This window comes from Pithys albifrons, chromosome 9 (genome assembly GCF_047495875.1).
Source record: "Pithys albifrons albifrons isolate INPA30051 chromosome 9, PitAlb_v1, whole genome shotgun sequence".
NCBI lineage: Eukaryota > Metazoa > Chordata > Aves > Passeriformes > Thamnophilidae > Pithys > Pithys albifrons.
Genome location: NC_092466.1, coordinates 9823987 through 9838060, shown reverse-complemented (window position 1 = coordinate 9838060; position 14074 = coordinate 9823987). Strand labels below are relative to the sequence as shown.

General features: G+C 42.7%; 1 protein-coding gene across 2 annotated transcripts in view; it reads left to right on the top strand.

Annotated features, from left to right (window-relative positions):
• The window catches only part of VTI1A (vesicle transport through interaction with t-SNAREs 1A), a 268014-nt gene extending 262360 nt beyond the window's left edge, over positions 1-5654 (top strand). For both annotated transcript variants that reach the window (XM_071563691.1, XM_071563692.1), the window contains one exon: positions 1-5654. This exon is cut by the window's left edge and continues 5625 nt beyond it. The gene's annotated coding sequence lies outside the window, so the exon portion shown is untranslated.
• The last annotated feature ends 8420 nt before the right edge of the window (positions 5655-14074 follow it).

The following is a 14074-nucleotide window of genomic DNA, read 5'->3' as shown; positions in this document are numbered from 1 at the left end:
GTGGATCTGGGGGTAGTCTGCTTTATCCCAGGCACTAAAAATTTTATAAAAAACTGTACATAACCTGTAAATGCTTCTTATTCTGAGGGGTAGGCTAAATGTGAAGAGCTGTGTCATCCACAGTTGGTGCCACTCCACCATCCAGGCACTCTGGTGTTTTAGGCAACTACTGCAAATTTATCTTGGAATTCTGGGCGTGCAGGCTGGGTGTTCCATCAGTGCTTTTAGCCTTGGCCTTATCACAAGAAGGGATACTTGCTGGTGGTGGTGGTGTAACTGATGAAGGATGTGGACTCTGCAAGCCAGTGTCAGGTTTCCCATGAGGCCAGTGCTTGTTCATTAATGGGACATTCAGGAGCATGCAATGTGAAAGCATTAGCTGGATGTCTGTCCTGCCAGACAGCAGTGTTAGAAAGTGTAAGTTCTACACATTTTAAAGGGCCCTAAGTAGTTCTGAGCCATTAAACTCTGTACAGGAAAGCAGGCTGTCCCTGCTGTCCTGTGGCCAGAGAGGTCAGTAATGCTGCCAAGCCTGCATTGCCAGTGTTATGGTGCGTGCATCCTGCTGGCTGCCATGTTGTGACTGCTGTCCTGGACCAAACCTAAAGAAAACCTTCTACTGCTGCTGCTTTGTTCAGTTGCTCTCTCCGTGCAGACCAATGACCTTGCCTGGTCAGCACTGTCCCCAGTGAACATGATCTGCCTCTGTGGATTTAATGAACTTTCCAGTTCTCCTCTGTACCCAGCTAAGTAACATTGTCTCTTGCCTGAGCTGCATGCCCTGCCTGCTTGTATTTGTCTCTATGTACTCCTTTTATGGGTACTGCTTGAAGGAGTTGCAGCCAGGCATTGCCTACCAAAGCAGCAAAAAAATACCCTATGAGTTTACCACAGCATTAGAAAAATTGCTCGTGAGTAAAAATATTTTTCCTTCTCTTCTTAGTAGAAACATACTTATGCCTTTGCTCTGTCTTACTTGATGAATTTGTCTTCCTATCCACTGCTAATTTTGAGACTTTGACCAAATTCAGCCAAAAGTAATAGAAAAGCAGAGCTCTCAAAAATTCCTGTTGGTTTGAGAAAAATCAGCAGCCAAGAGGAGAGACATCCCACTGGTGTCCTCACCAAGAGAAAGACTGCAGCATGACATCCACCCAAATTGGACACTACCTGCGAGGGAGAAATTATAAAAGCCTCTCTCCCCAGGAAAATCTCACATCCCATTTAGATACTAGAGAATCCAACCCTGAGGAAACAAGGCCTCATTAGTGTCATTGCTGGAGGAACTACTTAATTAAAGGACAACAGAGTTGAGAGCATTGTTATGTAGGCCTTTGTTCCTTACACCTGGTCATTTCCATTGATGTAAAATGTCATCTTTCTGATCTGGTAGCATTTTGCACCCACTTTAGACAAGTATTCCTGACCAGCTGAGGAGGTGCAGAGCACGGAAGAATCAGACCTTATTACCGAAGTAATTACAGCCTCACCTAACCATCAGGGGAAGGGTGTACACCTCTATTAGCCAGTGCTCCCACAAAGAGAACAAAGGCTGGCTGCAAAGTGGGAGCCACCCAGGGAGCATCCCTGTGTCCAGCTACACCATTCTGGGGCAGCAGACGTGCTGGGGAGGTCATGACCACAGGCTGCCGCATTGCCCAGTCTCCTGCTCGCTTTCCTGTCTTTAAATCCAACTTGTCTTGGCAATACTGGTGAAGGCCATGAGATGGGGAGACTGAAACAGGGAACGGTACCATCACCGAGGAAATCAGCTCAGTTAAAATGCTAAAGGAGGTAGGGGGTGGCTTTCAAAGCTTGTCTCAGCAACTAGCCTAATTCTATTTTCAAAAGCCACTGTTGAGTGCTTTTGAAAATTTCATCCTAGATGCTTGGCTCAAAGACCTTAACCAAAGATTTTTTTTCCCTCTGCTATACGAAAGCTAAATATAAACTGACGCTATTGAACAAAAAAGTAACAAAACCCCTGTTTCAGGTCTAGAAAAATCTTTACTCAGAAAATCACATTATTGGAGACCAGCATCTGAAGCATCCTTCAGATTTGGATGCCTTTTGTTTTGTGTACACAGTTTGGTATATGAAAAAAAATTCTAACAGAAAATATTTGCTTTCTGTTCTTTTTATCTTCTCCTATTTGCCTTTTGTTCTCCTGCCCTCAGAAAATCAAGACCCGAGTGTCTCTGGACGAGCAGCTAAAGTTGCTTTAGAACACGTGGATTAGTCTGTTTTACCCATACGAGTAGGTGCATATTTGTCTTCACTGTTTGAACAGCGTCTTAATGACTTTTCCACTGATTGCCTGTGCAGCACAGACAAGTATTAAAACTAGTCTGTGCCTCAGTTTACCCACCACAACTTCATTAATGCTAACCTACCTCACGAGGTGTTGTAATGTTTAATATATTGTGTGCTCTGTAATCCTTGGATTAAATGTATTATGTAAGTGAAAAGCACCCATTTGATGTGTATGTAAATGCTGCAGTATTATAGGTAGGAGGGTCATTTGGGTGTAAGTGTAATACAAGCGCTGGCAAAAGGCAAAAGGGATTCCATTGTATTGACTTATTTTTAAAGAGCTTTTTATTTACTCAAATGCTCTGGACACCCAGAAAGAGAGACATTCCTCACTAAGCAGCTCTGCTGTTTCATCTGTCTTGGAGTGCTTTGATAAATGGATTGAAACTTGTCAGCTTTTCCTGTAGTTTCTGAGACTCCCTCTGGAAACTGTTGAAATGTTATTATTGTAACTTCTTAGAGCACTACTTAATGAATTGTAGCAGATATCCCTGCGAGTCCTGCAGATGCTGTGAGGACTGCACTTCCTCCCCTTCCCTCAACAGGAGCAAACCAGTGCCACACAAACATGGCAGAGAATGCACGTTCCCCAGCCACCAAAAGCAGCTGGTCTCTCACGGGGACAACACTTCTTACTTCCTAAGGCTTCAGCCCCAGCCTTGTGTCCCAATGTGTGATTGGTGGGGCTCCAGGGGCATTGGACATAGCCAGATGTTGTCCCTTGAGTTAGAGATTAATTTTATCTTTTAGGAAGAACCTTAAGAAGGATGATGAATTAGTGTGGGTTTAGGTCTCTGTTGGTTGATTTCCTCTGTCTCGGGTGAGATGGTTTAGCAGTGCCTGAGCTGTCCTGCACCTTGGACTGCTGACTTGGACAGCCTGAACTTGCATTACCCACAGGTCCTGGGTGCCATCAGAGCAGCTTTCTCAGGCAGACAACAGTTGTTTGATGTTACCACATGGACAGATGAGAGGGATGGAGCAGTAAGTGTGGCACCTCTTCTGAAGCACAGGATTGACCCATCATGGCCATTAGATCTGCTTGAGAAAAGGTGATCAGAGGTGCCCAACAGGGACATTTATGCAGCATGGAGCTAGAGAGTGGAAAGAAGTCAACTATCTTGCAGTCATCTTGGACCCCAGTGATGTCCTACCCTTTTGCATCCCACTGCTTTGGTGACTTCTGATTTTCTACCTCCAACTTATACAAAGGGCTCTTGCTCCTCCTTCTGCTCTCTCCAGGGCAGGAGTGGTGTGACTGCTGATACACTTGGTTTGGCAGCTTGGCTCTCACTGGATTTCGGTTGTCCTTGTTTTAGTAGGAATACAGAACTGAGATGATTTTCAGGTTGTCAGGAAGTGCAAAATGACCAAGTGCCCAACCTCCACAGCATCACCAGCTGTGCCCCTTTACCTCACGGGGCTCAGCTGACAGGTGCCCACAACACAAAAATAAGTGTGCCTTCCCCTGTCCTCCAAATATGAACTTGGGCCATCCTGAGTGAGGTCTTGAGGAAGACAGGAGGGGAATTTTTGAGAAGGTCCTGGTCAGCGTGGTGTAGGATCAGAACTAAGAGATGTCTGGGTGTAGGTCACCTCTCCCCAGCAAGGCCTCAGAGGTGCCTCCATTGCTCTTGGCACATTGAGGCCATCTTTGATTATTCTCAGCCTTTTATTTCACTTTTTATTAACATTTTGCATATTAAAATTTGTATAGGCAGCCAGAAGAGAGCAGCATCTACACAATACTCGATGCAATGGAGAGGATTAGGAATCAGTGGCTCAGTTCTTTGGGACCTGAACTGGGGGGCTGTGAGGGCGATAAATTGTCCTTTATTTACACTACAGTTTAAAAGTACTTCCAATTCCTTTCTGTGTGCCCTTGCTAAAATGCCATCTATGACCAATACTGATTGTGGTCTCAGCTAATAGTTTCAAAACATTAAATAACCAGGGTTACCCTGGACTTTTTGCTGTGCTGTTCACATTTGTTTTTAAAGCTTCTTCCTCCTTCTCAATCAGCCCAAACCTGTTAGTTCCCATATCTAGGAACACTGACAACAGAGCAAGAAATTATCTTCAAAATAACGACTGGTGAATTGGCATTTTTCAGCTGCATTTGCCTGAAATTCCTCCAGCAATTTTATTCACAGTAGGAATGCTCCGAGAATCAAACCTGCTAATGTTGCCTCTGTTTATTCCTCCCAAAGTGAAATTACCCATGTTCTCTTGTCTCTCCTGAGATCCTGGACGAAACTGTCTGTGCACACACATTGACACATTTTTGATGCATTCCACACGAACCAGTGAAATCACACCAGAAATATGAATTTAGCCCACACAGCATGTGCCTGCCGTGCTGTCCCGACAGGGCACACACACACATGCCCCAGCACACCCTCCCATTTAAACTTCAGAAAAAGCCACTCAAGACAGTGCTGTGTGATTCCCTTCATGACTGTGTTCTGTACACATTTCTCAAAAACTAGTGGGTATTCTGTGACTTTTACCACTTTGGAAAAATATTTGACGTGGGTTTAGTTGTTTTGAATATTGAGGTTTCTGAAATCTCAGTAATTGTCATGATTGCTGTGTGTAATAGACATTAAAAGGAAGCCTCAGTTTTGGCTTTGAAGCTACCTACTTCTGAGAGTACATTTTTTCAAGTTTTCTTTTTAAGGTGCTTCTTTGTGTCCCAGCTAAACTTTCCCCAGATTACGTGTTAGCTATCATAGCTGTTCTATAGTTAGATTTTAATCAGCCTCAGTACACAGTAATGTTAAACACTGAAAGAGCTACTAATTAATCGCCTTTCTGTATGTAACAGAGAGATAAATATCCATCCCGGAGGAATTGTAATTTCATGGTTTCTAATGATGGTTAGATTACATTATCTGGATCACTTAGGCTGTGGGTGTCATAAAAAATGCTCAAAGTCATTTATATTCAGTTTAATTTTTTTTTTAACTTTGTAAGCCTGAGAAAATAATGCGGTGTTAGCAAGTCTGTTTCATATTTTAGTTAAATATACCTTTGTTGCACTGACTGAATGGATTCAGATGACAGTGACAAACTCAGTTCTTTTCTATTTAACATGCACCTTCTGCAATCAAATTAACAATGTACAAATCTTCATCAGGCTGCTGCAGACAAGTCTGTTGAGTTCCTCAGTGTTGTTGAGCTTTGGGAAAAGGTTTTCTTTTTGGATGTCCATTTGCAATGAGTGTTTGCTGGTAATTATTGTGTGTTCTGTGAAGTCTCAGTTGTGTGTCTTGAACTGAGAATTAACTGGACTTTTGGGTTATATCAGGCTATGGCTCAAATAAAATAACACAAATCGACAGCAGTGTGAACTTCTTGTTTTCCCCTCCCCAGTTCTAACTGATTGGAGTCCACATGACTTGGGCTCCTGAACATCTGCATCCACATCACATTTAAATTCTGTAGCTACAAGAATATTAAAAAAAATCCTACTCCATGTGTATATTGTAATAGCTAATAGTTGCATATTTTGAAGTTCTGCTCATTCATATTTAAAAGGCTGGGGTCTTCTTTGAACTGCTGTGTTGGAGGGGGAAGTTAATTGTTTCTGAATGAGGATGATACTCCCTTTCCATATCAATTATGTGTACTGTTCCGAATTATCAATAATGCTCATTTCCAAGGTCCATCGTTGGCAGTTTCGCGTGCGCTTGCAGAAAGTTGCTCAGGCTCCAGGGCTGCAGCCCCTTCCTGCATCCACTGGGAACCAGAGGTGGGAGGGAACCCCAGAGGAGCAAGGTGAGATAGAGAAATGTATATATTTCCAAGAGAGAGTTTGTCATCAGTTAGATAAAATTGCTTCTGAAGTTTCGCTGGCAACTGTTTTACATGTCTGACTTAGTGACGAAGAAACTGTACTGTCTTAATAGAGAACTCCAGAACTTCAGAAGGGTTTCTCCTTGTTTGAATGCACAGCACAATGAATTTGTACCCACAGAGCATTCACCACTTACATTTCAAAACCTACAGCACACTAAACGTGAAACTTTTGTTCAAATTTCAAGGATTTTGATAGCCCAAGTGAATAGACACTGCCTATTGATTTTTCCCTTACAATGACTCTTGGATAACCTATTTTCTCATTTATTTTTAACGACAGCTCATGAGATTTTACAGCAATTCTGCCCAACCTCCTAATATCAAAATCCCTCCTTGACCCTGAAAATTGTAATTCTGCTATAGATCACAGCTGCTGAATATTACCTTTTACTAAGCTGGTTAAATAAAATATGTCCAAATCACTAGATCCCACAGGCCATGACTGCAATTCTAATTATACAGGGGCTGTATTTCTGCTCTACAGTACAGAAAAGCACAGCTCTCTCAGAGTCCACACCAAAGTGTGGGAATCCAGAATATTGGTTCTAGTTTTGAATTTTAAAAAAAAAAAAGTTACAGTACTCTTCAGTGATTTTCCTGTAAAACTTTTACAAGGGAACCAAACCCTTTTGATGTGTTCCATACAATAAAATGCTGTGTAAGTCTGGAGGATAGAAGCATGTGGCGAGAATTTTCTTGTGTCTGGGGGATGGGTGTATTTGATGTGTATCCATTCAAAATCAAAAAAAAAAAAAGAAAAAAGAAAAAATCTCACACTACTCTTAGGCTGCATATTCTATACAATGGCTCAGGAGACCAGTGTAAGGAAACTAATTTTGGCCATTAAACATATTCTCTCCCCTCCCACCGCTTATTCAAAGAGTGATCACATGCTCCCTGCTGCAAGTTACACCTTTATAGAATTTAGATATGGAAGAAATCTATTAGATTAGCCATTCCACCTATTGATGTGGGATTGTTCCCTGGAGAACCTTATTCATTAGTGCATCACTGCCCTACCTTGTGGGCACACTGTGCCAAGAACATCTTGATTTTGTTCTGCTTTTTCCTCTTGTCCTTTCCTCCTGGTGCTAAGAGAGCAGCTGAGGGGGTGGTTTGGTGAGAAGTGCGGTGGTGAAGGTGGGATGCTTCAGTTTCATAGTCAGGCTGGTGGTTTGGATGCTTAAGTGTGTATGTACTTAGGTGGATGATTAGTTTGTATACTTTTTAATTGGTATCCAAGGGCAAAGGACTAGATGGAGCGTGATCTTTTTCAACATAACTCGCGGTAAGATCTTCTGGAACCCAGGGATCTGCTACAGCAAATTACTTTCATGGCTTGCCCTGCAGTGTCCTCAGATGTAGCTTCCATTTTACTTTCTGCTTTCACTCTTTTGTGAGCAGATAGAGCCAAACTTTTAATTGCTTGTCTGCCAGAGAAGGCCACTTGGCATTTTGCTGCTTTTCCAGGACAGAAAGTTTTGTTCTTTGGTCCGATCCCATAAAACTCTGAGCTTTCCAGGGCAGCAGTGGGCGCTTGGCATGCCTCACTGTTGTGTCTGGTATCAAGGCACTTTCAACTGAGTTTCGTACTGAAAACTTTTCCCCTCAGAGCTTCACTTGCACGTTTTGTCCTGGTTAGTGATTCCCCTATCCGGAAACCCTGTGAGGACCTCAGTACCAGCCCCCTCTCTGGGGTCAGCCACTCATGATTTAATAGTCTGATTCAGACCTGCAATTGAAGCACTTCCAGTTCATCACTGTAAATGAGTTTGTTTGTTCCTGCCATGTGGAAGCTGCCAGTTCTCCCACATTCTGGGGTCCTGTGGGTATGAACCCTGTACCACACTGCAGCTTTGCCTTTCCTCCATGAGCCACCCACAGCTGTCCAACCCCCTCGAGGTCCCCCGAGGTGAAACCCAGATCTAGAGAGGTCTGACCACAAGCCAGCGCCTGCTGACCCCAACAGGGACCAGCTTGAGACCCACAGAGCCCAGACCAGGGACAGAGAGCCATCGCCACACAGGGTACCCTGCATCCTTTGGAGATGCACTCCCGCTTTGTCTGGAGACCTGGTCCTTGGAGCTTTCCTTCAGTTCATGGAGACTGGAAAAGGTGTGGGAAAGGGAGCGGAGAAAGGCGACCACTTCCATTCTGCAGTTTCAAAGTTCTGGTTTCCACCCTCAGACTATAATAAATGGCTGCTGAGTTACTTGACATGGAGCTGAAGTCTGTAGGGTGAATTTTCAGAGCAACGCACAGGAAATTATATGCACAATTACTGTTGTTAACAGAGCCTGGGCATGTAACTCCCTGCACAGCAGGCTGAAAATCTTCCCCATGCATGTTTAATGGGGTTTGGGTTGCTACATTCCTGGGGCTGTGTCCCTTTTCTAATGCCTACTGTCCTGAATGAAACAAAGGGAGTACTGAATGTAAAAGAGATTTTATTTTGCTGTTAAAATAGTATTTTCTTGATCTGCAGCCTTCCTCTATTACCAAAGTACTTTTTCCCTCACTCAGTGATCCCTTAACCTTTCTGTTCTGTGAGGGGGGGGGGAAATCAGATATTTATTTATTTTTCTTCTTAGAAATGTGTTACACATAACGTGCTCATCGATATTCATACAAATGAGTATATACGTGTTCATAGAGGCAGTGCAGTTATTCTAGTGATGGATGTTTTTGAAATAGGTGTAGATCAAAACACAGAAAATACCTGTCTAAATCTTAATGTGTAAATGCTTCTGAGTAAATAATGTATTTGCACATCCTCATAGGAAAATGAATTGTATATGCCATTTCACTAATCAGGCATATATTTCAAATGTCTTCCTGCTCAGGAGGTTATTAATGTGATATTTAAACATCAGTACATTGTACACTAGGAAGGGTCTGTAAATTAGGGATTGTCTTTTGCTTCCATGCTGTTTATTTAGTTTTATGCGCTGTAATTGTTTTCCTTTCCTATGAAGAAGGTTATCAACTTCTGCACCTAGATCAATTCAAATGGACTTTAATTATCTTTGATAAAAATAAATTACTCCTCTAAACTAACAGTTTTGCAGCTACAAGGAGCTTATATTTACAGCTCTGCTATCTCATTGACTGGAATATTCTTCTACCACACTGGGCTCGACTCTCCAGCTTTCTGCAAGGTCTGAGGGCAGAAGGCAAGGTGCTGTAAACCAAGACTAGAAACACCAAAGTAAAAACACACACACATCAAATATATATATTTTACATATACATACATATATATATATATATATATATACATCAAATATATACACAGGTTTCTAAAAGGTTTCAATCATTCTGAAGTTGCACGTGATTGCTTTTAGGCTCCCCAAAATGCTTTCATCTGAGAGCAGAAAAAAGTGTAGTTTTAAAAGCCTTGTTGAGGCATGTCTAATAGATTTGTCTAACTCCCTCTCTCTTGATATATACAGGATGGTTGATTGTATTCTCCTTAGCACAGATCTTGAAACTGTAAATAAATTTTTGAAGTAAATAGTCATGATAATTGCTTAATGAAGTATCACACACCAGCAGTTTTGAATACAAAAAAAAGTTCAGAACTACTGCGTGGTGTCTCTTTTTACTGGAAATGGGCTTTTACTTTTAAACTTCTGTTACATTTGGAGAGAAGCAATCCCACTGAAAATGATACCACTACTAATAAGGAACATATTATCTTTCATGTGGGTATTTTTTTTCATGTTTAAGGTTTCTTTGTTATTATCTCAGTAGCAAGACTCTCCACAGTCTTAGGCAGAAAATCAAAATATGCCTTAAAGCAATAATCTTTTAATAAGTATCAAATGTCTTTCAATGAGATAAAAGAATTCTGTAGCATGCTTATACACACACACACACACATACACACTTACTTCACCATTAATCTTATTTTATACCTTTTCAACAATATTTTTGGGAATATCGTGTTTTTTATGTTTTGGTTTTTTTGAATGAAGACTAAACCTTCCTCAAATCCTAGATAATTAAACTTCCAAATGCTTGTAAAAATTTTGTTAAAGTCGTTTTCTCCAGTTGTTGGGCCTCCTTGTCCTGAGGACTCTGGGAGATGAGACGATCTTCTGTGGCCTCAGATGTTTCCATCAGCTAAAGCAGAGGTTTTACTCCACACTTCTTAAGACACCAACTTGAAGAATTAAGTCTTTTTGCACTGTTTTTTCAGGAGTGCAGGATAGAGGGTATTCACACAGACAAATTCAGGGGAGGTGCTGGGACTCTGTTAATGGACATGAAGGATGCTGGGCTTTGTCACTCGGCCCTGGACTTGTCCCACACAACTTCAGTACTTCCCTGGGGAAAGGAAGTTAGGAGGTTAGTGAGCTGAGGTGTCTCCTCTAGCCAGTAAGATCCCTAAAACTAGACTGGGGAAATGCCCTGCCAGTCTCCTGCCAAGGAGGAGAGGGATGACAGGGTTACTCTGCAGGGGGAAGCGGAGAAGGTCTGGATGCCACAGATGAGGGGCACAGGTTCCTTTGCTAATCAGGGGAAAGAAGACTTCATGCTCTAAATTCTCATGCAGCCTTCGACTTTGGCCTGTTTGCTGAGAGGAGAACAACATTTATAGTTATCTGTGTCCATCACAGAAATGCAGCACAGACTTCTCAGCCCACTCCTTACCTGTGACTGTGGCATGCAAAGTGCAGTGCTCACTGGGTGCTTTGTGCTCAGAGGTGACAACCTGGAGCATTTCCACCCAACAGAAAGTAAGCTGAAGGAGAGGAGGTGCTGCACTGCAGAGTGCAGAGGTGTTGTATTCTCTAGTCACTTAAATGGGGCTCTGAGTGAAGTGTGAAAAAGTTGGGGGCTTTTGTGAAGTGGTGCCTCACACCTCGGCTTCCGTGACAGCAAGCTGCAAGTTGCCTACATGCCACAGGTTAGATTGTCAAAGTTGTTCTCTTCCATAATGCTCCTTATGACAAATACTCCTAATTGCTTTTTCCTTTCATGCTTTTCCCTGCCTCCTGTCTAAGACATCCGTCTGTAGCCTTTACCATTTGTCTTTCAAAGCTTGACTTCAGTTGTGTCTATCTGTGTTTTCTATTTCTTTCTGGCTCGAGCATCCCCTCCCTGTCTCCCCATCCCTCTGTGCCTGCAGAGCAACACACAGGCATCTGCCAGCTGCTGCGGAGACCGAGCTCTTCCCACCTTTCCCGACAGCTGAGCGTCATGCTGCCCCATGTTTCCTACACCTTGTGCATAAAGATGCACCACTTCCCTCTCTTTGAATAACACAAAGCATGCCTGCCACATTGAATCAGAAAATAGAAATGCCATCACCATCTACTGAGGGGAAAATGCAGTGAATGGAAAAAGAAAATGAAACCAAACGTGGTTTGTCTTTTTTTATGGAGATGGATCCAAATTTCATATGTCCTGAGCCAGACCTTCCTAGCATATCAGGTGGTGCTAATTTGAGTTGCGAACTCATTTAAGAAATCTACATACTAGTGTTGCAAGAAGGAGACTTTGAAAGCCTTTTAAGTATCTTTCTCATTAGTTTACTTAATCCTCTGATCTTACTTTCTTTTAAGTTGTTTATTTTTAAAAGAAAGACAAAAGTGAGCTGGAAAGCTTTGTTAAAAAGTTTTTAAAACTGTATGTGATACAAAGTAATTAAGAGAACATAAATATAAGTGTAAACAGTACACAAACACATGGAGTTGGTGTGCTGCGAGAGCTTTCTCCACAGGCTTTAAAGGGAAGCAGTGGAGAGAGTAGCAGAGTACAGGTTGCAGGCCTCTTCCTCAGCCAAAGTAAAACTTTGCTTTCTAATCTTCATTGTCTTTCCTCAATATTTTTAAATCTTGCAAGGTACCAAAATAAAACGGGTTTTTGTAACATTGAAGATGGGACCAAATACTCCTGTATCTGGTGGTAATGTAAAAATTTTCACTTTATTTTCTGTTTTGGGGTGGTTTATGACAATTTCCAAAAGTGCCCTGATGTTTCTGGCTCCTGCACTTCAGGGTGCTCTGCTTGGGATGTGTAAGGAGATTTCTTTTTCACAAAGTAAGTTGCTCAGCCGTCTCTGAAAAGCAGGTCCCTCCACAGCACTCACCACCCAAAAACCAAAACCACTGAAGGCATCTAAACCCATTCTTTTCTTTTAAAGATTTTACTCAGCTAACTGGGACAGGGCAGGCCTGAGTTTTGGATGAAAGCAAACTTAGATGAGCAAGGAAGTTACTCCCCAAGGACTGTATCCTCAGTGATGCTATGAGCCAGGAACCCCCGTAGCTTTCAGCATCTCTCATGATCAGACTAGATGTCTTTTGCCTGAGGCTGAAAATATCTTCCTCTCTAAAACCAAAGAGATGTTGGCTGTGAGTTATGATTAGTAATAGAGTCCATTTGTGGTGGGGTGGGGGGAAGGGAGATGATGGGCCCAGAATCATAAGACTTTATATGCTTGGCTTATTTCCAGACAGCCAAGGAGGACTGCTCTGGTCTCGGTTGTCCACTGATTGAGGATAAAAACTAGGAGAGAGCACAGGGAGAACAAACAAGCAAATTATATGTAAGTAGTTTGCAGCCTTTATAAGTGGCATAATAAAAATACAGCATGCTGAAGGATAAACTCAGGGAGTGACACTGGCTAAAAGGCCTCCTGGAGGAGAGATCAAGAGTGCTGGGGTGTCAGGAAACCAAATCCAAACAAGCATATTGGCAAAACAAAGTGGGAAAATGTCCAAGTGCCTGCTCTGAACAGCACCACCCAACTCCTGTCACCCCCAGAGGAAGAGGATGGCAGCGCAGTGGTGCTGACAAGGGTGTCATTTGCTCATCCACGATCGACTCTCACCGGCGTGTCTGAGTGAGCTGCTGAGTGAAAACATTCCAAATTTGGAGGCCCCAAGAGGGGGTAAGTTGTGTTTGGTCAGGCTTTAATTGCATCCTTGCATTACTATGCAATTAATTGCTGCCGTGGTCTGCCGGAGAGGAGGGAGTGTGCCAGCTCTATTCCTGGGCAGCCCCGGAGGCTGGAGGAGCTCATGGCTCTCGCTCCAGGGGGTGACCTACTCGGATGGCTCTGCAGCTCTGCTGCCAGCCCTGCTGGCAGTACCGGTCTTCCCAGGATGTTGTGCTTTCCTCCCGTGGTGTGGTTCTCTTAGTGAGCATTAAAAGTTTCAGAAATCACATAGAAAATGTAGGGCAGGGAGAACACATAGATTTTTCACTGATTTCATGTAGCTTAGGAAAGAAATGACTAGAGAAAAAATGTGAGCACAGTTTTCTGTAGCATTTTTATGCCTGTTTTCGGTGCATACCTCAAAAGGAGGCAGTGTCTTGCAGAAAAAAAATAATTCCCCTACAGAGGGGAAAGGAAGAATAATTTTGCTCTTGCTTTACAGGTCACTATATTTCTGATGTTAAGAATAGCATAGAAAATGAGAACAAATTCCTGAATTTATAGAAAAGTCATGTGTAACCCTCAAACTAGGATATGCTCCTCATTTTTAACATGTCCCTCTCTAAATCCTTGCCTGTAGGGGAGAAATGAGAAGGATCAGGACAGATTTATAACTCCCCATGTCTGAGATTGCCAGCTTCATCAGCTGGTATCACAGAGGTCTGAGGTACAAAGAATGAGTACAGAAGAAGGAGGCAGAAGAGAAGTTCCCCATGAACCCCGAAATCGAGTAGCAAGTCAGTCCTTTGCAAACTTCCCATGTTTAACTCAGTGGTGGAAGCACTAGGGACTTTTTTCTGAATCTTCCTGAGGTTTCAGGTGTGAGCTGGCTCCTGGATTCCTGCAGGAGATTCCTTTTATTCCTGGCCATTCTCCCAGTCTCCTGGGGAGCAGCTACAGCTCACAACAGTTTTTCCAAAGCATGTGAGTGGCAGACAGGCCTTGGCCAGC